This window comes from Peromyscus maniculatus, chromosome 3 (assembly GCF_049852395.1).
Source record: "Peromyscus maniculatus bairdii isolate BWxNUB_F1_BW_parent chromosome 3, HU_Pman_BW_mat_3.1, whole genome shotgun sequence".
In the NCBI taxonomy this organism is placed as follows: Eukaryota; Metazoa; Chordata; class Mammalia; order Rodentia; family Cricetidae; genus Peromyscus; species Peromyscus maniculatus.
The window spans coordinates 109,540,452-109,552,910 of record NC_134854.1 but is presented as its reverse complement, the minus strand read 5'-3'; positions in this window follow the sequence as shown (position 1 = coordinate 109,552,910).

Genomic DNA, 12,459 nt, shown 5'->3' with positions numbered 1-12,459 from the left:
GGACTGAAACAAAGAGAGCCTACCTCTACAAGGTAGAAGGGGAGAATTGACTCCTAAAAGTTGTCTTGTGACCTCTACACAAGCACCATGGCATACAGAAATGCGTGCGCGCGCGCGCGCGCGCGCACACACACACACACACACACATAAAATAAGTCTTTTTTTTTTTTAACTTAAAAATAAGCTAATTTTAAAAAGAATCTGACAGGCAGTGGTGGCATGTGCCTTTAATCCCAGCACTCAAGAGGCAGAGGCAGGAGGACCTCTGAGTTCTAGGCCAGCCTGGTCTACAGAGTGAATTCCAGGACAGCCAAGTCTACACAGAAACACCCTATCTCGAAAAAATATATATATAGATATATGATGGATAGATAGATAGATAGATAGATAGATAGATAGATAGATAGATAGATAGATAGATAGATAGATAGACAGGCAGATAAGAAGAATGCAACATGTAGCAATGTGGTCTTGGTCTTCCTGTCAACCCCATCTCACAGATACAGAATGGGTGCAGCAAGGAATCTGGCAGCTTTTATGACTTCTAAATGAGCTCTTGGGCTACGATTGTACCACCGGGCCCGCTGTCCACCTACAGCTTGTACCACCAGGCCTCCTGTCCACCTTCCTGGGCATGTTGCTCCTGACTCCCACAGGGAGCTTGCTATTCTGGCCCAACTGCTACTTCTCTTCTGACCTGCTTTCTCCAAGAGATGGCCACCAAGGCACAACCCAGTGGTCATGACTTTTTCAGAACACACAGAACCAAGTCACTAATTATAGTATGTCATGTTGTCTACCTATTTTCATGAGGGTAGAATGCTCTACCAGAGTGACATCCAGCCAGAGAGTAAATTTGTAGATTTTTTTTTTCTTTTCTATAAAGAATGACCAGCTTCCTCAAGACATTAGCTCTGAGATGAGATAAAATAACCTTGATTAATATGGCCATTACAGAAAATAATACAGAAGTTCTCAAAAAAAATTAGGGAGCTGGAGAGATGCTTCAGTGGTTAAGAACATTTGCTGTTCTTCCAAAGGATTAGAGTTCGGTTCCCAGCACCCACATTGGGTGGCTCACAATCACCGTTAACTCTAGTTCCAGGGGTTCTGATACCCTCCTCTAGCCTCTGCAGGCTCCACTCCATGTACACATCTGTATACAAAGACACACAGACATACACATAACTAAATAATAAGCCTGTATATCTACTGTATAGACAGCTATTTATTGGACATCGTATGCATGTGCGCTAAGTGTTTACTCCCAAAGCTTTTAATCTAGGTCAGAAGAAAAGTCAGTACAAAGAAGAGAACATTTACAAAATACTCAATATTCACACACCAAAAAATTCAGAGTAGTCTTAGAATCACATCAAAATTCTCAAATCTGCATGCAATAGCAATGCCAATTTGAACATTCTTTTTTTTCTCATTTTTAATTAGTCCTTGAGAATTTCATACATTGTATTTTAATCACATTCACATCCATCTCCCAAATCCATTCCCTTTCCTTACCCACTTACCTTTGGGTCTCCCCTCCCCACTTTTTAAAACCAGTTAAGTACACTTTGTGCTGCCCACACACTCTAGGATATGCGGTCTTCTACCGGAGTGTGGTCAGTCTACCTTTGGTCCCACTTTTAAGAAGGCTGACTTTCCCCCTCCCAGCACGTATCCTGGTCTATGCTCCTAGAGGTAGGGGTAGAGAGACAGACTTCACGCTTGCCTCCCTCTGCATGCTGGAATCTTGTCTGGCTTGAGCTTGCGCTGTGAGTCCGGAGGTGCAGCTGCCCAGCTATGTTTAGAAAACACTGCTTCCTTGTGGTTGTCCACTGCTTGTGGCTCTTACAATCTTTCTGACTCCTATTCTACTACAATCCCTGAGCCTTGGAGGAGGGGTGTGATACAAATGTTCCATCTGGAACTGAGCCTGCCGAAGTCTCCTATTCTATGCACCTTGACAAGCTACATGTCAATCACCATCTCCTACAAAAGGAAGCTTCTCTGATGAGAGCTGAGGGCTGCACTAACCTATGGCTATAAGGATAAGCCATCAGAAGTCAGTTTTATATTTAGCAGAAAACAAACAAATAAAAAGCTTTGGTAGGCTATATATTACTCTGCTAGATGGACTCACAGAGATCCACCTGCCTCTGCCTCCCAAGTGCTGGGATTAAAGGCGTGCATCACCATGCCTGACCAAAAATAAATAATTTTAATTAAAAAAATAAATAATGTGCTGGGTGGTAGTGGCAGAACTCTGAGTTCAAGGCCAGCCTGGTCTACAGAATGAGCTCCTGGACAGGCTCCAAAACTACACAGAGAAACCCTGTCTCAAAAAAAAAATTCTGCATATGGATGTTTTGTCTGCATGTATGTTCTATGTATCACTTTTATGCCTTGTGCCCCAGGGGGCCAGAAGAGGGCAACAGACAGTGGTGAGCTGCCATGTTAAGTCCTGGGACTCAAACCCAGGTTCTCTTGAAGTGCAGTCAGAGCTCTTAATTGCTGAACTATCTCCCCAACCCCTCCAAACATTTTTTAGGAAGCAAAGCCAGTTTATTTTTCTCCAACATAATATTTGTATTGATTATTTGGTAATTTCATATAATACACCCTGGTTATACACACTTCCCATGTGCCAACCTCCCACCCTTGTGACCTTCGACATCAGCAAGACCCACATGCACCAGCAAGGCACACAAACATACACAAACACACACACACAAGGCCCACCCATACTAGCAAGGCCCACTACCCCAGCAAGACCCACCCACACCAGCAAGGCACACACACACACACACAAGGCCCACCACACCAGCCTGCATCTTCTCACCCAACCCAGGGCCTTGACCTTCCGCCAATCTCAAGAAGCTAACGGCACCCTGAATCCCAGGGACTTTGAAATCTAGTTTGCATGGCAGCTGCCCTGCATAGACTTCCACTTACCACTTCCACTGGCTGTGCCAAGCTGCCAAAACCCCACAGTAAGCCTCCTTTCTTTGAAGCAGGAAGTGCCTTTGGCACAGCCTAACAGTGCCATTTGAACCCCTGGAGGAGCACCACTCAGAACTCGCTCTGCTTCCTCTGCCCCTCCTTTGGGCCGAGGGGGACACATGGAAGGATAAGGCAACCCTTGGAGGAGGCAGGACGGCAATCCTTACTGACAGCTTTTCTCTCTCTAGAGCTTGGCCAACCTGGGTCATGTTTGCTAGGGGCAAGGCTAGGACCTCCAGACTAAGACAGACAAATGGAGCCGGGAGGTGGGGGCACACGCCTTTAATCCCAGCACTCGGGAGGCAGAGCCAGGCGGATCTCTGTGAGTTCGAGGCCAGCCTGGGCTACCAAGTGAGTTCCAGGAAAGGCGCAAAGCTACACAGAGAAACCCGGTCTCGAAAAACCAAACAAACAAACAAAAAAAAAAAAAAAAAAAAAAAAGACAGACAAATGGTCCTCTACAAAGAAGGCCCAGCAATCAGCATGAGTCTACCATGACTACTGATAGGGTTTGTAGGAAGAAAGCAAGACAGACAGGCCCTGCCCTCTGCCTTGGTGACCATGAGAGTTTAAAAATCCACATCAGGAGAGGGGGAGATGGCTCAGTTAGTAAAGGATATATAAAGTCAATCATGAGGACCTGGGTTTATAACCCCAGCACCCAGTAAAAAGCTAGCTGCAGCAGCACATGCCTAAAATCCCAGTGCTGGGGAGAGAGGCGTGTCCCTGGAGCTGAGCGGCCAACAGAGCCTGTGGTGGTTTGAATGTAATTGACCCCCCCTAAGCTCATAGGGGTGGCACTGTTGTGAGGTGTCGCTGTGTTAGAGTAGATATGGCCTTGTTGGAGGAAGTGTGTCACTTTGAGGTCTCATATATGCTCAAGCCACACCCAGTAACTCAGACCACTTCCTGTTGCCTATGGGATCAAGATGTAGGTTCTTCTCTCAGCTCCTTCTTCAGCATGCTGCCATGTCCTGCCATGGTAATAATGGACTAAACTTCTGAAAATGTAAGCCACCCCAATTAAGTTTTTCCTTTATAAGAGTTGTAGTGGTCATGATGTCTCTTCACAGCAATAGAAACCCTAACTAAAACAAAAGTTGGTACCAGGGACTAGGATATTGCTGTGATAGGCCTGACTATGCTTTTGTTTGAAGGAATATGGACCTTGGAACTGTGGATTAGAAAAGCATTTGAACACTCTAAGTGCTGCTTAATGGGCCTTACTAGTAAGTACATAGAAAACAGTGGTGCTGAGTGTGATTTAACTGTGGGTGCCTGGATCAAGAGGTTTCAGGGGAGAAGAATGTTAGTATGTGGCCTAAAGACCATTCTTGTGATATGCTGGTGAAGAATGTGGCTGCTTTTTGCCCTCGTCTGAAGAGTCTGCCTGAGGCTAAAGTGAAAAGTTTTGGACTAATTCCATTGGCAGAGGAAATCTCAAAAACAGCCTAGTATAGAATCTGTCCTGTGGTTATTAGAGTTAACGCTGATGAAGATTTATAACAAAAAGGAGCAAGCTGAAAAAGGAAAAATACAAAATGTAAAATTTGAGGAGAAAAGGAACACCAGGAAGTATAATGGAGTTAAATCCTGTGTTCAAGAAGATAAACAGATTAAGAAATGGAATAAAAGGAGTGGTGACCTCAGGGAAAGATCCCACTCAGCTAAATTCCCAACTTTCAAAAAGAAATTAAAGAACAGCTTAGATCCAGGTGTGGCGATGCACATCTTTAATTGAAGCACTCAGAAGGCAGAGACTGGTGGATCTCTGAGTTTGAGGCTAGTCTGGTCTACAGAGCAAGTTCCAGGACAGCCAAGTTTAGACAGTGAAGAAAACCATGGAAAACAGAAAGTTGGTGAAGATGTAATTGAACAAGTGGGCCATGTTCCATCCCTAGTGAGCAGCAGAACCTGGGCCATATGGTTCTGACTTCAGAGTTAAGGATAGAAGAAGGGGGTTATGGAATCTCCCTCCATGACTAAGGAAAGCCACTGAGGCCAGGCATGTATCAGGGGTGTCCCTGAATGGAGGCCTACAGAGGCCATTGCATGAAGCCATGAAGTTGAAGCCTGGATTGCCTTGAAGGCCCCAAGATGTTAGAGATGCCAGAGACTCACTGACCATGACAACTCTTATAAAGGAAAAACATTAATAAAACAAGAATTGGGGTGGCTTACATTTTCAGAGGTTTAGTGCATTATCATCATGGTAGGACATGGCAGTGTGCAAGCAGACACAGAGATGCCAGAGCTGTGGGATACCTGCTGAGGAAAGCTGCTAATAGGAAGTAGAAACAGCCCAAGAGAAAGAAGTGTGTTGCAGTCAACAAAATTGAAAGGAGTTGAAAATCTGAAGAGTGCTTTGACATCAGGCATGGAGATGCAGAGTTTGGAGTTGGTCCAGCTGGTTTTGGGTCTTACTCTTATTATGATATATGCACACGGGGGACACAGCTAGCCAGGGTATCCTGTAAGTGCAGGGAAGCATGCTGGCATGCTGGGCAGATGCAGTGGCAGGCAGCGGGTGAGACACACCATGCAAGCATGGCAGTGGCGGGTGGTGGTGGCAGCGGACATCCATTCACAACCAGGTGCTGCACATGCGTGGAAAGAGTTTATTATAATATATAGATCAAAAGACAGAGAGGAGAGAGGAAGAAGAGAGAGGAAAAGTGGAGGTGTGTGCACCTCATGGCAGGGAAGAAAGAGAGCAGAAGAGAGAGAGGAAGGGGGGCGTTTTCCTTAAAATGAGGCTTTTATGTCAGGCTGCAGGGCAGCACCAAGGGGTGGGATTCCAAGGGTCAGGTCAGAATATTAACAGCTTTGGTCCAATATCTCCTTGCTATGCTCCCTTCCCTACATTTTGGAATGGTATGTATATCCTGTACCATTATATGTTGGAAGTATGGGATCTGTTGTTTTTTTTTTTAATTTTGATTTTATAAAGGATTACAGTTAAGAGATTACATGAGTCTCAAAAGTGACTCTGGTCTTTCAAACATTGTTGAGACTATGATAGACTATAGGAACTTTTGAAGTTAGACTAAATGCCTTTTGCATTATAGTATTGTTACAACCTGTTGGGCCAAGGAGCGGAATGTAGTGGTTTGAATGTACTTGGCTCCCATTAAACTCATAGGGAATGGCACTATTGGGAGGTATTGCTTTGTTAGGGTAGGTATAGCCTTGTTGGAGGAAGTGTGTCACTGTAGAGGTAGGCTTTGAGGTCTCATATGTGCTCAAACCACACCCAGTATCTCAGACCACTTCCTGTTACCTGTGGGATCAAGATGTGGCATCTTCTCCACTCTCAGCTCCTTCTCCAGCATCATGTCTGCTTGCACACTGCCATGGCCTACCATGATGATAATGCACTAAACCTCTGAAACTGTAAGCCACCCCAATTAAATATTTTTCCTTCATAAGAGTTGCCGTGGTCAGTGAGTCTCTTCACAGCAATAGACACCCTAAGACAAGAGGTGTGGCTTTGTTGGAGTAGATATGGCCTTGTTGGAGGAAATGTGTCACTATGGGGGCAGGCTTTGAGGTCTCCTTGATCAGGCTATGCTTAGTATGGTACACAAACTCCTTCCTGTTGCCTCCGGATCAAGATGTAGAACTTTCATCTTCTACAGCACCATGTCTTCCTGCATGTTGCCTTGCTTTCTGCCATGACAATAACGGACTAAACCTCTGAACTATAAATGAGCCTCCATTAAATGCTTTCCTTTACAAGACTTGCTGTGGTCTCTTCACAGCAATAGAAACCCTAAGACAGAGCCTAATCAACAAGCTCTAGTTTCAGTGAAAGACCCTGTCTCAAAAATTAAGGTGGCTCTGTGGTTAAGAGTGCTTATTGCTCTTGCAGAAGACCCAGGATCAGTTCTCTGTACCCACATAGCAGCTTACAAATGTCTGTAACTCCAGCTCCAGCTTGATTTGGTGCCCTCGTCTGGCTTCTGTGGGTACTACAAGCACATGGTGTACAGACATGCATGAAAGCAAAGCACCCATATACATAAAATAAAAATAAATAAATCCTTTTTAAAAACTTAAGGTTTTTAAAACTCCAGCTTCATGGGGTCCAGAATCCTCTTCTGGGGGCCTCTCTGGGCACCTCTCCAGCACCCTGCTTCAAGTTTTTTTATGTTGCCAGGCAGTTCTTATATGATCTAGATGGGCTTGCTCACTGATGCGGTGGATAGATGTGGCTACAGTAGTTGTTAGGGCCGACCCTGGCAATGGGTCTTGGCTGTTGGCTGGGTGCCTCAGTGGCCTCTTTTTATTTTTTTTTTTATTTTGATGATGATAATAATAATGTGTTTTTTGTTTTGTTATTTGTTTTTTTTCCCCATAGCTCTGATGTCCTGAAACTCACTCTATAGACTTGATTAGCCTCAAACTCAGAGATCTGCCTCCCTTTTCCTCCCAAGTGCTGAGATTAAAGGTATGCATCATCTGACTTGGATGCTGGGAACTGCACTCTGGTCCTAACAATAGAACAGAAGTGCTTTTAACTACTGAACTGTAACTTCAAACTAAAATACTTCTTTCTTTTTATATGAAAGATTATGTATGTATGTATGTATGTATGTATGTATGTATGTATGTATGTATGTATGTATATAGTGGAGAGTATCAAAGAAGACATCTGACATCAACCTTGGGCTTCACCATGTATGTTCATATACATGAAAATACACACATGCACACATACACACACATGAGGATGCATACACACACACACAAAGCAAGTAGTAACAGTGGCTATCTTGAGCTAGCAGTGGTGGCACATGCCTTCAATCCCAGTACTCCGGAGGCAGAGGCAGATGAATCTCTGAGTTCTTAGCCAGCTTGGTCTTCAGAGCAAGTTCCAGGACAGCCAAGGACAGCCAAGGCTACACAGAGAAACCCTGTCTCAAAAAAAAGAATAAACTAACAAAAAAAAAGAGTGGTCATCTTAAGATGTTCAGCTTTGGGGTGGTTTATTCTGCAATAATAAATAATTAAAGAGGTCTCCTGGGCTGTCACTCAAACACTTAGCTCTGGGCCCTCCCTTCCCCCACTCCCCAGCCTAGGGATGCCATATCTACTCTGCTGACCTTGCTTTGATGTCACAGACTATCTCAAAGTCAGACCCACCGGCTCACCCCTTGGCAAGCCTGCCGCCACTGACTAATCGCCAGGAATAGCCAGACCACCTGCCCTCTTGGCTCCATGGTGTGAACACTGCCTGCTTCCATATTTGGGAAATCTACCCATTGGCCAGCTTCTGCCTGAGTCACCTTGGAGTTTATCACCCACCTCAGCCATGTCTAAACTTACCTGTCAGTCTCATGGGCTAGAGGTCTACCCACCTTACTGTGTCCCCGCTCAGTTCACACCCTCCCGTCTTTTTCCCATCCCATCCTCCTAACTCAAAAGCTTTTGGCCACATCCTGAAGATGCAATGTTTATAACCTAATTATACATTATCTGAAGTATGATCCTAATTAGTCTTAACAATAAAAACCCAGAGTCAGATATTGAGGGTGAAAGCTGAAAGATCAGAGAAAGGCAGCAGCCACTAGAAATTTCTTACCTCTACGAATCCTCAGACTGAATAGGGCGAGGGGGTCCTGTCTCCACCTGCCTTATATTCTTGTCTCCACCTCCCTAGTGCTGGGATTAAAGGCATGTACCACCACCACCTGACTCTGTTTCTGTTTTAGGCTGGTTCAATCTCGTGTAGCCCAGTGGCATTGAACTCCTGATCTTCCTGCTTCCTCCTCCCAAGTGCTGGGATTAAAGGTGTGTGCCACCACTGCCTGGCCTCTATGGTTAACTAGTGGCTAGCTCTGCCCTCTGATCTCCAGGCAAGCTTTATTTGTCAGAACACAAACAAAATATCATACAACAATTACCTGTCTTTCTTCACAGCTGTGGGCTTCGTTAGAGCATGAAATGGGTTTTATTCATCTTTGAACTTTCAAGCTTCTCAATATCAGAGAAAATGAAGGCAGGAAGGAAAGACTCAGTAGGACAATGGCTGTCCATTATCTTAATTATTATTCATGTCTATAAATCATTTTAAGTTACAGTAATTGGAGGTTTAGTCTTCCCTCCAGCCAATCCTTGTCTCACAATGTGCTGGGACACATGGGCAAAGTTGAGTTCACAATAACTCAGCCAAAGCACAGACCGTTGTAGCATCTCCCAGAGGACCTGAGGTGGGACCAGGTGTTGGGCAGAATTAAGAAAGAGAGAGGTTCAAAAGGCCCCTAAAAACTGTCAGCCTGCATCTGTGAAGCTGTCCCAGAAAAGATCTATGAGCTTGGCTTTCCTTCCACAAACAGCTGTCCTGTCAAATGTGATGACTACACAAAACACCATCTAATTACGTTTTTAACAAACTTCCTGAGACATGTTCCGACAGACCAATTTGCCTTCTCTCTTGGCAAAGAAGTTATATATGAAAATAATTTTGTTACATTGTAATGTTCCATAAAGACGTTAGCTAATGAGCTTTCACACCTTGGGTAAGATGAAAAGAATAGTAGTCTGGGGTTGTGGGGCATAGTACAGTGGTAGAGAGCTTGCTTAGCATATGTTCCATTCCTGGTAAGGCAAAAGAAATAACAGCTTCATGAAACTCTCTTTGAAGTCATACAGATCTGGAAATCAAATCCAGTCTCTACCTTAAGTGCCCTTGGAGCCCTAAATTAGCTTCATCCAAGCTTTAATTCTCTCTCTCTCTCTCTCTCTCTCTCTCTCTCTCTCTCTCTCTCTCTCTCTCTCTCTCTCTCTTCCTCCCTCCCTCCCCCATCTTCCTCTCCCTCTATCTCTCTTTTTGGTTCTTGGTTTTTCAAAACAGAGTCTCATATAGCCCAGGCTAGCCTCTAATTTACTATGTAGGCAAAGATAACCTTGAACTACTGATCCTCCTCCCAAGAGCTGAGATTCACAGTATGCACCACCATGACCAATTTTATGCAGTATTGGGGACTGAACACAATATGTTCAATATGAATGTATGTTAGACAAACAGTCTACCAACTGAGCTACATCTCCAATGTAGAAGGCATAGAGGTTCAAAGTACATAAATTAATAAATATAATTCACCATATAAACAAGACTGAAAGACAAAAACCATGTGATTATTTCAGATGCAGAAAAGACCTTTGACAAAATCCAACGCCCTTGACATGACAAAAGTCCTAGAGAGATTAGAGATACAAAGAGCATACCTCAATATACTATAATCAATTTACATGGCCAACATCAACTTAAATGGAGAGAAACTCGAAATCAGGAACAAGACAAGGTTTTATACTCTCTCCATAATAGGTTTTCTGTAACACGATAATAGGTTTGATGCAGTGAGCCAGATCAAGCCGAACTGATAAAGCAAAAAGAACAAGTATATTTGAGCAAAGCAACTCCTAGGTGAGTCCTCCAGCTCCGGAGATCAGGGCTGGAGAAGTCACACAGCCGAACTAAAGCAGGGAACACATATACCATGTGGGCAAGGGGTAATGACGTGTCTGCCATAAGCTGGGGATGTGCCCAAGTATAGTCAAAAGCTGACCGCTTTAAGTGAGGTCTTAGGCTGCTGGCAACTTCAGGGGAGGAGCTGCCACAGCCGCCAAGAATGCATAACCCGCCTTTTGGGAGCCTTTTTTGTTGGAGATTCTCTGAGAGGGTGGGGTTTGAGAGAGAGAAATGGGGCTTTCTGGATCAAGCAGGAGTGAGCTGGAGGTTCCAGCCGAACACTCCATACCTCCACAGCATGGTACTGGCACGAAAACCGATGTTGATCAATGGAATAGAATTAAAGAACCAAAACTAATTCCACACACCTATAGACACCTGAATTTTGATAAAGAAGCCAAAAATATACACTGGGAATAGGACAAAATCTTCAACAAATGGTATTGGTCAAATTGGATGGCTGCATGTAGGAGAATGCAAAGGAGATTTATCTGTATTTATCACCCCGCACAAAATTCAAGTTCAGATGGACCAAGAACCTCAACACAAGGCCAGATAGATACACTGAATCTGACAGAAGAGAAAGTGGGGGATAGTCTTGAACTCATTGGCATGGGAAAGGACTTTCTGAACAAAATACTGATAGTACAGGCACTAAGAACAACAATTAATAAACGAGACCTCACAAACTGAAAGGTGTCTACATGACAAAGGAATCCATTAAATGGATAAAGCCGCAGGCTACAGAATGGGAAAGATTTTTACCAAGTACACACCTGACAGACGGCTGATATTCAAAATATATAAACACTAAAATACCGGACATCAAGAAAACAAATAACCCAATTTAAAAACCGGGTACTGTTGTGGAATATTAGTTTAAGATGTGTTACATTCATTTATGCTATGAAACATTTGTTTAATGATGCAAAGATGTGTTACATTTGTTTGATTAAATAAAATTAACCTGGGGTTAGGAGGCTGAGTCAGCAACTAGCTGACAGGAAGTGGTAGGGAGGAACCATAGGTAGCTAGGGTTCTTAAGTGGGGGCAGAGCAGGATGTGCTGTTTTGGGGGAGACACAAGTTAGGAGAGGAGGTTAGCTACTTGCTATTCAGCCTCTGTGAGTGAGCAGAATTTCACCTCAACCTTTAAATCTTGAGTTCTATGGAGGGTTAGAGATCTGACAGAGCCAGTGCCTGAGGGGACAGAATTCCCACCTGGCTAATGCAGTGCGACCAAATCGCTACTGGTAGCTGTGGGGTTGCAATTGCCAGTCAGGACAAAGCTTGCTTAAGGGGCAGCTACTGGATTTAAGGAAAAACAACAGGGTACATATCTAAACAGAGAATTCTCAAATGAGGAAAGTTTAAATGTCCAAGAAAAACTTAAATGTTCAACATCCTTAGTCATCAGAGAAATGCAAATCAAAACTACTTTAAGATTTCATCAGCCGGGCGGTGGTGGCGCACGCCTTTAATCCCAGCACTCGGGAGGCAGCGGCAGGCGGATCTCTGTGAGTTCGAGGCCAGCCTGGGCTACCAAGTGAGTTCCAGGAAAGGCGCAAAGCTACACAAAGAAACCCTGTCTCGGAAAAAAAAAAGAAAAAAAAAAAAAAAAAAAAAAAAAAGATTTCATCTTAGGGGTTGGGGATTTAGCTCAGTGATAGAGCGCGCAAGGCCCTGGGCTTGGTCCTCAGCTCTGGGGAAAAAAAATCATTTTATACCTCTCAGAATGGCCAAGATCAATAGAACAAATCAGAGTTTATGCTGGTGAGGATGTGGAGTAAGGGGAACATTCATCCATTGCTGGTGGGGGTGCAAACTTGTACAGCCACTCTGGAGATCAGTATTGGCTGTTCCTCGAGAAAATAGGAATCAATCTACCTCAAGATCCAGCAATACCACTCTTGGGCATATACCCAAAGCATGCTTCATCCTAACACAAGGACACTTGCTCAACCATGTTCATTGCTGCTCTATTCA